The sequence below is a fragment of the Mesoplodon densirostris genome, chromosome 2 (genome assembly GCF_025265405.1).
Source record: "Mesoplodon densirostris isolate mMesDen1 chromosome 2, mMesDen1 primary haplotype, whole genome shotgun sequence".
NCBI classification, from domain to species: domain Eukaryota; kingdom Metazoa; phylum Chordata; class Mammalia; order Artiodactyla; family Ziphiidae; genus Mesoplodon; species Mesoplodon densirostris.
The window spans coordinates 157,733,671-157,750,477 of NC_082662.1; positions in this window are offsets into that span (position 1 = coordinate 157,733,671).

Sequence of the window (16,807 nt, forward strand, 5' to 3'; positions counted from 1 at the left end):
TTCCTGATGGGAGGGACTGGTCACCACTGTATTCTTTTTATTGGACCACAGAACCATATCAAGTTATTTGATTCAAAGTAGATACTGTGTCCTAGAGTATGTAGGCACCATCCTCAAAAAGAATTATATCTGAGCTGTTGCTTCAGCTGTGCCTTTGGGAGGTTGTTCCAGCATTCAGTGAGGCCAGCAGCTTTGTATAGCACTGGAACTATATTTGATATCTTGTAATAACCTATAATGGGAAAGAATCTCCCAACTCCAGAGCTCCACAGTCCAGAGACCCTCCTTTCCACGTGCACTATTGTTACTTGACTGTTCCTTCCTTGTCTCTGCATCCCCTCCCTTCCCTGATTAACAACTGTTTAAACCTGCCCTTTGGAACACAGGGAAGGTCATAGAGGGTGAAGCCTATTCCCTACAAGAAATGGGGGACACAGAAAGGCTTCCCTGCCCAGGAGCCCCACAGGGTTCAGCTTGGTTTCATGATTAAACATCAGTCTCTACCCTCAAAATAATCACATGCAGAGATAATTTTAAGAGATTGCTTCACTGCAGCCATAGACTTACACAGGGACGTTACTCCAAGAGGGGGAATATCCAACAAGGCAGCCAGGGCAAGCTAGGCTGAGGCCAGCTAGGTACCTGGGGCACCAAGTTTAAGGAGGCGCTACTCTTAGGTTTGTGGAAGAGCGCTCTTAAATTTTGTGCCATGGGGGCCCTGCCTGCCTTACCCTAGGCCTGTCCCTCTTGTCAGGAGAAGCGTTAGAGAAGTCTTCTGGAAGGAGGCATTAAGTACGCAAAAATGAGCAGGAAGTAGTTTTCCAGGGGTCTCTTAGGGAGAAAGTTGTTTCAGGCAGAGGGAAGAGCATAAACAAAGCAGAGGTGCTAGAAACATTATGATGTGGGTAAAGAATTACCCACTCGTGGAGGTGGCAGGAGCATAAAATTAAATGTGGAGAGTTGGGAGACATGAGAGAGACGAGGAACAGAACGTGGTGGGGTGGGGTCTTGTCAGCCATTTTAAGGAACTTGGAGTTTATCCTACTGCTATGGGAGCAGAAGAGGAGCACAGTCCCTTTGTGCTTCAAACAGAACATTCTGGTCAACATCTGCGCTATCCAATTCATAGATATTATGAACCACTAATGCAAGCCACATTTGTAACTTTAAATTTGGTATTAGCCACATTAAAAAAGGAAGAGGAAAAGGAAAAACTAATTTGAATATTTTATCTGACTTGACATATTTAAATATAATCACTTCAACATATAATCAATATTAATATTAATGAGATATTTTATGTTCCTTTTTATTGTACTAAGTCCTAAAAATCCAGTGTGTAATTCATGCTTTTAGCACATCTCAATTCTGTCTAGCCACATTTCGAGTGCTCGGTAGCCACATGTGGCTAATGCTGCAATATTGAACAATGCATGTCTAGATGATGGAATCTAGATGCTAAAAAACTGAGGCAGCCTCTTACAAGGTTCAGGGGAAGATGATAAGTTTCTAATTCAGGGTGTTGGTAATGAGAATGGAGAGAAGGTGATAGTCAAGTGACTTAGCTTTTCCTAGCTTCTTTGTTTGTGAAATCAGGATACAGTATTTACCTTCCTGGATGATTCAAAGATTCTCTGAGATGATGCTATACCAGGCTGGCAGGGAAAGTAAGCTCAGCCAGCATTCTCCCCACTACCCATGCTGTTTGCTCTCTCCAGGAACAAGAATTGACATCTGACTTGGATAAGGTGAGGTTTAAAGCACTGGAATGGCACAGTATCAAGCACAGACTGCAGTCACTAAAAGAAATTATTGCATAGTAGCACCACTGCACCTTCCCAGGTATCTCCCTTGATACCATCCAAGTGAAGGGAAGTTAGTTCCTGACTGTCATGGGGTGGCCGGAAGAATACGTGAAGCCAGTCCAGGACAGGCAGAAAAGCAGAATTGCTGACATTCCCGGCAGCAGCCACTCTGACTGTCAACAGCCAGCAGTTGGCAGCAGCTCCAGATGATTGAGAACTGAACAGCTTAATTGGAAGAGTATGAACTTTGTAGAGTGCCAGGCTAGCATGGCTAAGTGCAAGAATGTTTCTCCCAAGCCCACCTTCCTTGCCTTAGGTTGATGTGCGCATACTCTCTTGGGGGAATGCCCCCAGACAAACTCCTGTGAACAGATCAACAGATCCTATGTTCTTTGGAATTAAAAAAAAAAAAAAAAGCATTTCCAAGTAGGTGCAGGATACAGCCCTCCAGTTAGATTTGCTTGTATTGAAGAAAGAGGCTGGGGATAGGAAGGAGGAAGATAGGTCATTCTCTACTGCATGAGAGCTCCATCACCATGTGGGGTGTCCAAAGAGTAAGACAGAGGCTACAAATTAATCTCAGCTGCATTGAGACCCTTCTGATCACAGGAAAGTCCTGCCTACCTCATATTTCCACCAAGGTAACTTTTGGATGAATGCTTGTTCATTTTCAAGATGATTATTTTGGTCAGCTCAAGTCACTGGGTGGGTGCTGTGAATTTTTAAATGTTACCAAGTAATTAATGCTTAGAACTGGAGAGAAGCACAGCTCAGGTTCCCTTGGGTTCCCTCTGACTCTTGTTAATTTGCTTATCTCTGTATTAATCAGCGTAAGCCAACCGTTGTAACAAACAACCCCCAAATTCCACTGGCATAACATAACAAATGATTGTTTGTGTAACAGTCTGATTTAGAGAAGCAGCTCCCCTGGGCAGCTTTCGTCCAAGCAGAGGTCCAAGGACCCTTGTACCTTACATCTCATGGCTCTAACCTTCAGTCCTCAGAATGCTTTCCTGCCTTCTCATAGGAGAGGAAAGAAAAAAGAGAATTGCAGTTGGGAGCATCCATGGGCCAGGCATGGGAGGAGGTACTCAATTCCTTTGTCCAGAGTTCAGGCACATGGCCACACTTAACTTCAGGAGGCTGGCAGATACAGACTAACTGTGTGTGAATGAGAAATAGGGAAAAGGTTTGCTGAAGATCCAGTCGGTCTTTGTCACAGTCATTCATTCTCTCTTTCTTTTTTTTAAAATTAATTAATTTATTTATTTTTAGCTGTTTTGGGTCTTCGTTTCTGTGTGAGGGCTTTCTCTAGTTGCGGCAAGTGGGGGCCACTCTTCATTGCGGTGCGCGGGCCTCTCACTATCGCGGCCTCTCTTGTTGCGGAGCACAGGCTGCAGACGCGCAGGCTCAGTAGCTGTGGCTCATGGGCCCAGTTGCTCCGCGGCATGTGGGATCTTCCCAGACCAGGGCTCGAACCTGTGTCCCCTGCACTGGCAGGCAGATTCTCAACCACTGTGCCACCAGGGAAGCCCTCTCTGTCTCTCTTTCTATGATGAGAATAAAATGGACTGTTTTGGGCTCTGACTTGACCCTGGTGGTCTGAGAGTCAGGAGACTGCAGGAGGTCTGAGAGTCAGGGCAACATTAATTAGAGGGTGATGCTCTGTAGTGTCAAGGTGATTATTAATCAGCATAATGTCATAGTCAAAAAGTTGTAATGCCAAACAAAATTTTTTCTCACTGTATTCCAGACCTATTTCATTCGTTTCTGAGCCAAAGAAAGGAAAGGTGCTGCAACCAGAGTGCCAACAGAGTGGAGGGCTAGTCTAGTCTTCCATCACTAACTGGCACCATGTTGTCATCCATGGTTCTAGGTACTTTTGCCATAAGCATCTTTGCTGCAAACATTTTCATCACATAATTAATTGGTAGTAAGGCAATTTTGCTATGAAAGATAAAATAACTGGTTGACAATTTTTGGTTTGACAGTTTGGTTTCAACTGATTGAAATGAGTTAGTATTTCTCCCAGTTAGTGACTTTATTGATAGCTTTATCCGGCTGTCAGATGACAATGATTCACCCCCAAAAGTTGGTTTCTTATTTTGAAACACACTACACTGGAGGAGAAAGAAGCCAAGGGCCCCGAAGATGCAGGGTTGAGCCTACACTTCCCATAGAACTTTGGAAAGTCTATGAAGGGACAACTGACAAGATGCTAAGGACAAACAATAGTGCAGAGTCTTTCACAAAACAATACAAAGCTTGGTTACAAACATGTATCCTGGTATTTGGAAATGGTTACCTCTTCTTAAAGAAGGAAGAAATTTAAATGAAAAAGAAAAAGTGCAATGCTGAATGAGGGGACAAATCAACAAGGATAAATAAATAAATAAATATATATATATATATATATATATATATACACACTATATATATATAGTATATATATATATAAACTATGAATGAAAGACTTGGAAGACAAGTGCTTAGGTACAACCCACAAAATTAAATCAATTATTTGTACAGCATTGCCCTGAATCTACACCCATTTAAAATATATTCAAATACTTTGTATTTTGCAGTAAAGTCTTTTTAACTTTATAATTCATTTTTCATGTTTCATTATGTCCTTTTATATTTTTTTATTTTGTCTTTTACAACAGAATCACCTTAAGGCCAATTAGTTATGTGGTGAAAACATTTGTGGCAAAAATGCTTGCAGCAAAGATGTTTATGGCGAAAATACCCGACATGATCACCCATGGCCCCTACTTGCCAGCCAAGCTTAGTGGATCTTTTGTGGTGGTACTATGGCAGCAGAGTATTTTCTTTTTGCTTTAAAAACCAACCCTGAATGTCTAGAATAAGCAACTATACCTGCAAGGGTGTGGAGATTCCAGTCTGGTAAGATACTGTGAAATGCAGGCAGTTGTCCTAGTTGGGTGATAATAAAGATGGTCATTGTAACAGGTGTTGTAATGTGCCACAGAGGTTCCTTCTTCAGGGTTGATGACATATCCCCTTGCTTCTTGGAATATTGACTGCTGAATGCTCATAGGTCACAGCTATGCCTCTCACTAGGAACTGACTTGACCAAAGTTATGCCTCCTTCCATGCATAACTCCTTCTGGGTAACCTATGGCTAATGACTGCCTGCTTAGAGATTTAAGAGACTAGCTGTCTTGCCTCAACTTGGGACAACTCTGAAGGGCCATTCAAACTCCAAGGCTCCCCATAGAGTCTGCTTAGGTCTCAGTTACAACCTCATTTCAAGTCAGCTTCTTCTTCTGCCCAAACTTTCCATCTTCACTTCCTTACATATGTATCCCTCAAGAACCCTTCCTACTAAAGCTTCTGTTTGCAACTTCTCATCTAAGAATCCATTGATACAAAAAGTAGTTTTAGGAAGCTGACTTTCAAGATAGAATTTTGGACATGGGTCAGCCATTGGCTCTCTGGCAATGAGAACCCCGTCACCGGTCGTAGGTGGAGTAGAGCTCGCCCCTGAAATGCTACATCAGTGCAGTTGTTAAAATCAGGAAAATTTCTGTGCAATTGTTAAAACATTCAACAGCAATAGAATGATATGGGACGTCCACAGAAGGGGATGCATGCCCTGCTGCAGTATTTCTTATGATTGAAGGGATAAGGAAAATATAATGATAAGGACCATGGAATTGGGTGGCTGTTGCTGAGCACCATTGATTTTTGAAAGATAAATAATGACAGGCTCAGGTGACTAATCACCATTTCAAGACAAAATATGTAAGCTAGAGGGCCTCCTTAGCTGCATTTAGGGAAAACCTGATCTCCTGCAACCAGAGTTCGTACCAAGAGAATAAAAAACTAGGCTCAGGACTTAATCATTAAAGTAGTAGAGCTTCAGATAGGATTGAATTCTCAGCCTTAGTAAGTTTCTATGCCAAATTCAGCGCCCTAATGGGGAAGGAGTAGGCTACTGAAATGTGTAATGGGCTAAGTAGATGAGGTTAAAGACCTTGACTTGCTGGGCCTTCAGAAGTCCCCTCCTCCCCTCTGCCTTGTTAGAAGACAGTATCCCTCCCTTTCCTTGAAAGTGATGCAGAGACCTCAGAGGAGGCATGCTCCTCATGAAACAATGCTTGCCTGCTTCAGGATTAGTCCCACCACCCATCTTGGCAACCAATCCAATAAGGAAGACTGAATCTCAGTAAACCAGTCTAGAGATGTGATAAGCCTGCTATGGAAGGAGAGAGGGAGGTGCAAGGCATGGATAATTGGTACTTGTAGTAGCTGGTAGTATATGCATGAGACTGAACCCTGGAGTACTGGATCAAGAGGGACAGAACATTAGGTTAGATAATCAAGAGTTTATCAACACGGGAACAGTCTTCTTTTTATATGATTTGACACAATTGCAAAGACCCAAGAGATGATACTGATCTTTTGCTAGAAGGGCTTTAGAATCTGGAAAAAGCTGAGGCCCACATATTGTGAAGTAGAAATACTAGAACTTCCATGGAGTATGGTGAAGGAATAGATCAAAAGTTTCAAAGAAGTTGGCACACTGGACTGCATATACTATATAAGGCTGGAAACGCACCAGTTGAATATGTTCCATGGGAGGGCCTGAAGGACACTCCAGGTATCATACCGATAAGGAATACCCTGGTGAAAGTTGGATCAGCTTAGTCATGACAGTTCTCTGTAGATCAAGGCTGATGATAGGAGAGGCTAATATAGAATTGGGCTTCCTAAGAGCCTGATTATATCCCCAAACAGCAAAGATTCATTGGTGGCACTCAAACCTCAGAAGCAAGGTAGTTGCAATTATTGTAATGAAGCAAGGTGGCCATAGATACCACATTATGTGACAAAATCCAAGGGTCTTTGGGTTGGACTGGAGAGGAAATTTAACCTCCAAAGAGGTATGGAGATATTAATGGGAACTTGGTGTTTTCAGAGGCAAGTTAGGGGACAAATAGGCAAAGGGGATACTTCTTAGTTTACACAAGCAAAAGGTATCAGGGATGGATGATAGGAAGAGATAAGGGAAACCTCTCAAGTTAAAATTCTTGTTACTTTGTCAAGTTTCCAAACTTGAGTCAGTTCTCAGAACCAGAACACTGAGGGCAGAAAGAGATGCTGGTTTCCTATGAAAAGGGATCCTGCGATTGTATTCAGTTTAAATTCCTCTAGTCCTTCTCCCAGGGACTACAGCTATTTACTAAGTGACATGCATTTTGTAAAAGGGAATACCCAAAGTCTTCAATATGCCAAAATAGCCTTCCTGTTAGAGTTGAATCTAGGGATCAATTTGGGGAGTGTTGCCATACAGTGGTGCTGTATGCACCAGGAAATAAATGAAATTCTGGAATCCTTGGTCTGGCTCACAGTGGGTCAACAGGGTTCAAGGACACACCTGATGGTCATTTGCTGGTAAAAAAATTGAAATTGACATGCTTGTTATTTGGCAGAAACCCTTGGATTAATATTTGTTCCTTAATCTGTGGAGTAAGAAATATAGTAGTGAAAGCGGGATGGAAGTCTCTGCAACCCAAGCCAAGAGTAAATAAAACAATAATATTGCAACGTGGGGAGAATAGTAAATATTAGTGCTACCTTCAAAGAGGTAAAGAATACAAGGGTGATGATCTGTGACAAATCCCCATTTAATTCAATAGAATGTCCCATACAAAAATGGAATGAATTGTGACCAAATGATGCACTACTACAAATCAAGTAGTGGCCCCAAATGCAGCTGCTATGCCAGATGTGATTTTACTAAAGCAGATTAATATAGGCTCCAACACATATTAAGTGGCCATTGATCTGGTGAGTGCCTTATTTTCCATCCCTATAGGAAAAGAGGACCAGACACAGTTCATATTTACGTGAGATGGACAAGAGTATACAAATATGGTCTTGTCTCAGGTGATATTAACACTTTGACTCTCTGTTATATTGCTAGAAGGGGTATGAAGTGACTGACATTCCACAGGACATCAAATTGGCCCATTATATTGACAATGTCACGCTAATCAAACCAGATGAGCAAGAAGAAGCAAGTATGTTGGAAGCCTTGGCAAAACAGATGTGCTCTACAAGGTGGAGATTAAAGCTTCAGAACCCCAGCACATTAATGAACTATTTAAGGATCTGAAGTTGTGAAGAAAACTAGACCATCCTCTGCAAATTAAACAACAAAAGATTATATCTATCTTACACCTCCCACTACTAGGAAAGCATAAATTTTAGTAGCCTTTTCAAGTTCTAGAGGGAGCATATTCTGTACCTGGCAATACTGCTGACCCATTTACTGGGTAACACTAAAGCCTGTGAACTTTGAGTAGTGTCTCAAGCAGGAAAGCTCAGCAGAAGGACGAGGCTGTGCAGTGTTCTTGACACTTGAGTCATATGACCCAGGAGACCCTATAGGACTAACAGCATCTATGGTGGGCAAAGGTAGTGTGTAGAGTTTATGGAAAGCTCCGATAGAAGAATCACAATGTGGACCTGTGGGGTTCTGAAGAAAGTCCCTACCATCTACAACAGAGGACTATCACCATTAGAAAACAGTTACTGATGTGCTGCTTGGCTTTGGTAAATACAGAGCTTCTGACTACGAGATACCAATGACCTTGTGGCAAGATTATCCATCATGAGCGGGGTTCAGTCAAAGCCACCAAGTCATAAGGTGGGGCTAGTCCTGCAGCAATCCTTTCTAAGATGGATATGGTACAGCCAAGATTGGGAAATATCAAAGCTGGAGAGCACAAGTAAGCCAATCAAAGAGGTGGCCCAGAGTCAAATGCCATCCATCAGTGTTGCATTAGTGTATCTCCTATAGCTCACATCTATGACCTATTGGGAGGCCTTTATGACCAGATAACAGAGAAGTAAAAAGGCCAACCTTTATTTCTAGTGTGGTGGTGATGGATAGTGATGAGGGCAAATCCTCTTAGTGGGAAGAATTTTGATGTTAGATGCAACTAGTCATCAACTTTGGGTAGAAACAGAAGTGGCCTGAAATAAAACTATAGATAAACTCATGGGCAGTAGTGAATGGCATGGTTGGTTGATCAAGGGCCTGAAAGGAGAAAGATTGGATAATCGAAGACAAAGAGGCCTAGTAAAAAGGTATGTGGATGAAAGTGGACAGGAAGTGTGAAGGTTTTTGAACTGCATGTTAACATTCAGCAGAGAACTTCTACTGTGGAAGAGGTACTAAACAGTTAGAATGAGTTGGTCAGCTGGTGAAAGCCAGCATCTGTCATTAGCCACTCTGATGCTGGCACAATGGATGCATGAACTAAATAGTCCTGGGAACAAGTATGGAGGCTATGTGTGGTTTCCCATGCTGATCTGCTTACTGCTGCTGTTGAATGGTCCTTGGAGGCAGCTGAGAACTTTGAACGAACGCTTTAGAGTACTGATTATTCTCACCTTTTTACTATGTTAGCTTTTGGAGGCATTTGTGTGCCCACAAATAGTGTTGAGACTGATAGGTTTTTCTGTAGGCCAATCTGACTCTGCAGCAAAACAATTTTCTCAGGTGCTCCCAGTAAGGTCATTAAAAAAAAATGTATTTTTCTTTCACAGGAGGCAACAAGAGCAAGAATGCATCTTGATAGCAAAAACAAGAATGTATAGGCTGAAGAAGAGTCATTAAAATAAAGGGCGTAGTAAGACTACGTTTGAAAATGATATGCCATTGTAAATAGAAAATTTTAAGGAATCCTCCAAAAAAATTTAGAACTTATTAGTTCAGCAAGGTTTCAGGATATAAGATCAATATATGGAAATCAATTGTAGTTCTATACACAAACAATGAAAAATCCAGAAATGAAATTAAGGAAATAATACCATTTATAATAGTATCAAAAAGGATAAAATATTTAGGAATTAATTTAGCAGAAGAAGTCTGAGAATTTAAGACCAAAAAACTACAAAATATCATCAGAAGAAATTAAAGATTTAAATGGAAAGACATGCCATCTTTATAAATCAGAAGATTTAATATTGTTAAGATGGCAATACTCGACAAATTGATTTACAGATTCATCACAATCCCTATCAAACTTCAGCTGCATTTTTTGCAGAAAATGACAAGTTGAACTTCAAAAACCCCAGAATAGTAATAACATCTTGACAAAGAAAAAGTTGGAGGTCATCCATTTCCTGATTTCCAAACTGACTACAAAGCTAGGCTAATAAATACAGTGTGGTAACTGGCATTAAGATAGACATACAGAGCAATCAAATGGAATTGAACGTTTAGAAATCAAGCCATACATTTATGATCAATACATTTTCAACACATGTGCTAAGACAATTCCAGGGGGGACACATCTTTTCAACACACGTTGGGACAAGTGGATATACACATACCAAAGAATGAAGTTGGACCCCCTTCTCAAACTACATACAAAAATTAACTCAAAATGGATCAGAGGTCTAAATGTAATAGCTACAACTAAAAGACTCTTAGAAGAAAACATAGCTGTAAATCTATGTGACCTTAGATTAGGCAATGGAGTTTTAGATATGACACCAAAGCAACGAAAGAAAAGAATAGATAAATTGGACTTCATCAAAATTTTAAACTTTGTGCTTCAAAGGAACACTTTCAAGAAAGTGAAAAGAAAATCATACGTATTATATGATTCCATTTATATGAAATGCTCAGAATAGACAAATCTATAGAAACAGAAAAGAGATTAGTGATTGCCAAGGACTGGGGGTCAGGGAGGGATGCAGAGTGATGGCTAATGGATAAAGGATTTCTTTCTTGGGTCAGGCAGATGTTCTGGAATTAGAGAGTGGTGATTGACGCACAGCTTTTTGAATAAGAGCTACTGAACTGTACACTTTAGAGGGGTGAACTTTATGGTTTGTGTATTATATCTCAATAAAATTCTTCTTTGAAAATGAGAAGAATGAAGGGCAGGAGGGTGGATCTGGAATGTGAACATTAGGCTGACTCATCACCGTGTCTAGGAGTATGTGCCTAGGCTCATGCTGCTCCCACTTCTTAGAACATTCTCCCACCTTTCTGCCTATCCATGTCTTCTTCTTCTTCTATAACTGGAATAGAAACTCTGCCTCCCTCATGTCTGTATCTAAACATGTCATGGTCGTACTATACCCTGGTTCCCCATCAAGGAATTCAACTAGGAATTGCCTGCAATCCAGTACTTGCTAGTAGTGCACTTAAGATGCGCTCTTTGAAAGAGACAGTCTAATGGGCATGTTAACTAGCCATTCTCTCTGATACTCCAAGCTCTATCACTCTAATAAGTTACAGCATCAGAAACAATGTACCTGGGCCATGTGACCTAGGCAGGCACAGGCATTTTGGTGATGAGTGATGTTATTATATTCTCTGCTTTTTTAGAGGATCTATATAAGAAATATCTGTTTGAATGGCTTATCTATGTCTGCCACAAAACTGTAATTGAAGACCTTTTCTATTATATTACCCAGTGACCCTGATATAATGGCCCAGATGATGAATTTCTCTGTTTCCAGGAAGAAGTCTGCTTTTGCAAGTGAGTAATATATTTCTTTTTCCTTTCCTTTCCTTTCCTTTCCTTCTCTTTCCTTCCCTTCCCTTTCCCCCAAACATAGAAACTATCTAATGTAATACGTACTGTGAGCTTGCTCTACCCTTTATATGCTTTACCTTATTTTACCATCACAACATCCTATGATATCCACACAGTTATTGACCCCCTTTTACAGATGTGCAAACTGAGGCTGAAAGAGATGAAATGACATATCCCGCCCCTCACAATTGTAAATGACAGAGATGGGATTTGAACCAAAGCAGCCTGACTTCAGAAAGCATGCTAAATCCAGCTTCTGCTTTCACTTAGCTGTATAGCCTCTCCCAAGTTTTATTCTATACGTCATCTGCAAAATTTTCGAATTAAGGGAGTGTACATACTAAATACATGGGTATTTTTATTCCCCACACCTCCTATCTGAAAATGCTTGATAAATAACATTGATTGATTCATTCCTCCAAGTTTGAGATCCTTAGAAGAATGACCTTACATAAATTCTGGTGGCTGTTTTTATTAATGCTGCAAGGGTAGTAATCGCACAGGCTGGAAGGGAGGAGGACGGAACTGAAGACAGAAATAATTCATCCTATTTCTTAGATTCGGTGCCTAGAGGTGGCATTGGTACCTTAGCAGTCTGAAGTTTGGGGTCTCTGGGTGCTTGCACATTGCTGCTGCGGATTTAATCATCTCGCCTGACATATGTTTCTGTACAGTGACAAGTACTCCCTGTCCCACTTATGAACAGATTTTACTCTGATAGGCTTGGGGGGAAAAGCCCTTTTCTCAGCCAACATGATTCAGCTGGTCTGTGGGGCTGCTTACCTGTAAACACATTCACAAGCAAGCTAGCTCTCAGCCCACAGAATTTGGATTTAGTTAAGTTTCCTTTTTTCTTTCTCTCCTCTCTCCTCTCTTTTCTTAGACTATTGGTATATATAGGTCAGGCACCTGCCTCCTAACTGGTTGAGAGATTAAAGACTTGGGGAGCACCAACATTTTCATAAGTCAGGTCTGCACCTCCTGGCCAGACATCACTGACCTTTTGTTTCCTTAGCCCCTGTGCTTCCTAGGAGTCTCCTTTTTTTAAAAAAAAAAAAAAAAAAAAAAAAAAAAAAGAGTCCTGAGAACTGCAGGAAGATAATAACAGGCATACTCTCTAAGAGTTTGCTCCTTCAAGTATGGTCTTCAGACCAGCAGCAGCAGCATTGCCTGGGAGCTTCTTAGAAGTGCAGAATCTGGACTCCCACAGACCTGCTGAATTCAAATTTCAGGTGAATCATACACACATTAAAGTTGGGAAGCCTTGATTATAGAATACTTCACCTTCCAGGGGAGGAAGCATCTCCTCTAGCAAACAGATCTCCCATGGCAGTGCCTTGAGTGTGCCTTGGACTGCATAACAAGGTGCTGACATGGGGCTCAGGAGCTACAAATAAGGGCACCAGCCAGATGTAGTGTGTGCCTTCAGTGGGGCTCTGCTACTGTCATTGCTCTCTTCTGCCCTCTGAGAAGGGAGGCACGCGTTATATGTTAAATCTTTCCCTCATAAATATGTAAATCATATGGAGACCTGGAGTATTGCTTCCATAGTTATTAGAAGGTTCACAACGAATGTCACCCGTGTCTCTTCCAGGGAGTGATTTGCTCCCTTTCTGTGCTCCATCAAGACTTTGCACATCTCTACTAGAGAATGCACCACTCTGCTTCGTTTATGCAGCCCCATCCCTCACATTATATTGTACCATTCTTCCTGGCCCAAAAGAATACATAAAAGAAGGAAAAAGGGAAGAAAGGAAGGAGTGGGGGAGGAAGGGAAGAAATGGGATTGAGTTTTAGAGAACTGAAGGTACACATGTGTTCTGGATGTTGGAGACTATGGAGCAAAAGTAGGGAGAGAAGTGAGTGTTCAGAAAGAAAGGAAAGAAAAATCTTAGGGAGGTGGGGATGAAGCTGCTGGGTTACAGATAAGGGAACAAACCAAGAATTAAGGTCGCTTAAATGTAAATGTGGAGCCAACATGGGTATCCAGGTCTGTCTGAGGGCATATGCGTGTTCTGTACCACACTGCTTTTAATATCATGAAAGGATAGCACTAGAAAGTCCCCCAGTACCTGCATAGCAAACCCAACTCCCTTGTCCACAGGAGAGCAAACTCCCAGAGAAGTGGAGTGACTTGCCCATGGTTACAAAGCTGGCTGGTGGCAGAACCAGAACAAGAAACCAGAAGAAAGTTGTGTGTCTGCAGCCCAGTCATACTACCTGAATTTTCCCATCTATCCTTCCAGGTCTGGAGTTAAGGCCTTACTTTTGTGCCTTGGGTGGCTCCTTCGGTCCACAGCCTCTTGCTCTTCTGCTGGAAGGAGTAAGGACTCTCAGGGCATATCAGAGTGTTGCCATGGTGACTGCAGCCTAAGGCCTTTGGAGGTTAGTGGTACCCAGATACCTGTAGCCTTTACACAGAAGATGTTTTGCAGAAAGTACCAGATTTGTAAAGATATTCAAAGTCTAATTGATGGTCTCTAGAAAATAGCAAGAAATTGGAGGCAGGATGCTGTAATTAAAAAACATTGAGCTGATAGAGGGATCAGCTTTCCAGTTTCCTGATGACTCTATCTCCAGCTTAGATGGAAACATGTCTACTCTGTGTTTAAAGCTTCTCAGGGGAGAAAGTTTAGTCTTTTTTCTTTCACTTGTTATAGCAACTGATTATTTTTGCTAGAACCAATCCCAGAAGAAGGTGTGAGGATACTCTTAACTCTTAGTAGTCCTCTTATGCTTCCTGGAAAATGGTCTTCCCTTCCCTACCTTCACACTCCCAAGCCCTGAACTGGGTCCCTGTCATCTCCCAGGACCCAGACGTCATTTACTGGCAGAGAGAGGCAGAGAGGGAAGCAGATTAGACTGCTATTCCTAGCCCTGCTAATAGATACAGCCTTGGGAAAGTTCTTTGACCTTTTCCTCATGTCAGAAATCAGTGGACAGGACGACCTCTAAAAAACCTCCAACTCCAAAAATCTAAACCTCTATTTTGCCTGAGGGCTAAACTTCTAAGACTTATTTCTTCTTAAGGGCATTTTAATTTTCATACAAAACATAATGGCAAAAAGATCTCTTTTATATGTAAGAGAACAGACTTACACCATGAAATTACAGACATTGGAGGTGATTTTGGGGGGCAGGACAACATGTAGACGATGTTTCATATTTGTGAAAAGAAGCCAGGAACCGGATCTGAACTATTCCTGATATATCCAGCATTTGAAGCAATCTTCATTTCTGTTTTTGGCTATGGATGCGCGAGTATGCATTATATTATCCGCAGCAGGTATTAAATGTATTATTTAGTGTTAGAGGTATTAGTCTCGAACATTAGGGCAGATTAGCGTTTGATGTATTAGTTCTTTGGGGTTACAATTAATGCTTGAATTTCTGAGTGTTATATCCAGTAACTGAATTGTGATTTGGCTCTTAATTCCACAATGAGTTCACCAACATTGACACACCTAGTACTAATTAATTAATGACAATTCTTTATTTGCAACTGTGTCTGAGAAAAGATAACTCACATCTTCTGATTATTACAGACTCTTAAGGCAATCATTTGGGGACAGCCTTTCCTTATTATGGCATTTCTCAGCATAGCTTTCTGACAAACTCATGCTGAATTCATGGTTTCAAGCCGTTAAAAGCCTCTTAAGAAATCCTGGGCTTCCATGGTGGCGCAGTGGTTGAGAGTCCGCCTGCCGATGCAGGGGACACGGGTTCGTGCCCCGATCCCGGAAGATCCCACATGCCGCGGAGCGGCTGGGCCCGCGAGCCATGGCCGCGGAGCCTGTGTGTCCGGAGCCTGTGCTCCGCAACGGGAGAGGCCACAGCAGTGAGAGGCCCGCGTACAGCAAAAAAAAAAAAAAAAAAAAAAAAAAAAAAAAAAAAAAAAAAAAAAAAAGAAATCCTGCCCATCCTTTACTCCCCCCCTTCCTCCACCTGCCTTCTGGAAGCCAAGTCTTTGGTCTGCTGCTTTGATCCAAGCTCTTCTACACCAGATACCCCACCACTGCCTTGGAACGGAGGAGTCAGACATCTGTCACAGATATCAGGTAAGTAGGTCAAATGTAAACATGTCTACTACTGTAATTAATTATTAATGTCTTTTAGACCCTCTATCAATATGGTGCTTGCTTCTGGGCTCAGAAGGGCACTTCTAAATATTTACCAACGTGTAATAGTACTTTTAGATGGAGTTGATACACTCAGCTTCATGGTTTAAACCTTCCAGCAGGCAAGAAGTGGAAATCTTTGTAACTAGATGCATATATTTCTAAAACCGTATCATACCAGCATCTTCCCGGAGCCTTCCTAAGACAAGGAGTATGAGGTAAGGAGATGCAGCATCCTTCCTAATAACTCTATAGGTGGGCTTTTCCCCTCGTCTGCTCTCTGATTCAGAGACTGACAGCTGAGGTTTCCCACCCCTCAGCTGTGGGACTGGCTCAGGTGGGATGTGCGCCCTCGTGTACTGACTCAGTTCCCACTGGGACAATTACCTTCATGCTACTGAGGATGCAACTGCTAATTTTGTGCACAGCACTTTCTCAATTGCTTTCCTCCCCACCCTGAACATTGCTGTGCACGGTGTGCCTTTAATTTGTGGGTGAAAGCCTCTGCCCACCCACTCCTACAGCATATAGATATGCACACTCAGAATGCTACAATCAGACTCTCCTGCCTTACACCTCTCAAACCCCATCCTGGGAAGGTATCAAAGCCTTCCTACCAGTTGCAACCCCTTTCCCAACAAAAGCACACTCCTCTGGCACATCAGCACCCCCACTGATGAAAATGACATCTGTTGGTTCCATCTTCCACAGACGAGGAGCTTGACATAAACTCCCCAAAGTAAGCAGCAGCTGAACCAGAAATAGGCAGCCAATACCTGTGTTCATCCCTAAATCATTCCATCACTCTGTATTTCTACATTAGAAGCCTTCAGGGGAGTTGTGAAGAAATGCCCTAGGCTGCTTCTCTACCAAGGATTTCAGGTCCTCCTGGATTGATGGTGCAGTAATAGACTGCTGAATTCCTGTCTTTGCAACAATACACGTAGATGGCTCTGGGCAGAGACATGACCATCCTTTCTGTCTCCCAGTTCATTTTGTACCAATCAAGATGTACCACAGGTAGGGAATGAGGTACTTAGTATTTACGTGGTGACTTTCGCCTGAATAAAATGGGGGTTGTCATGCCTACACATTGTACTTGGATCATGTGGAGAACAGACAGAGAATTGGTTCTCCAAAAGATCTGCTATGAAATGCTTCTCATACCACCTGGGGGAGGCACTAAGGGAGAATGATGCATTGCTCTGTGTGGCTTATGTCAAACCTGATTTTTAGGCTGGGAAAGTAGTAATCAGACAGAATGGAGAAAACCAAAGCCATGTCTGCATGGTTC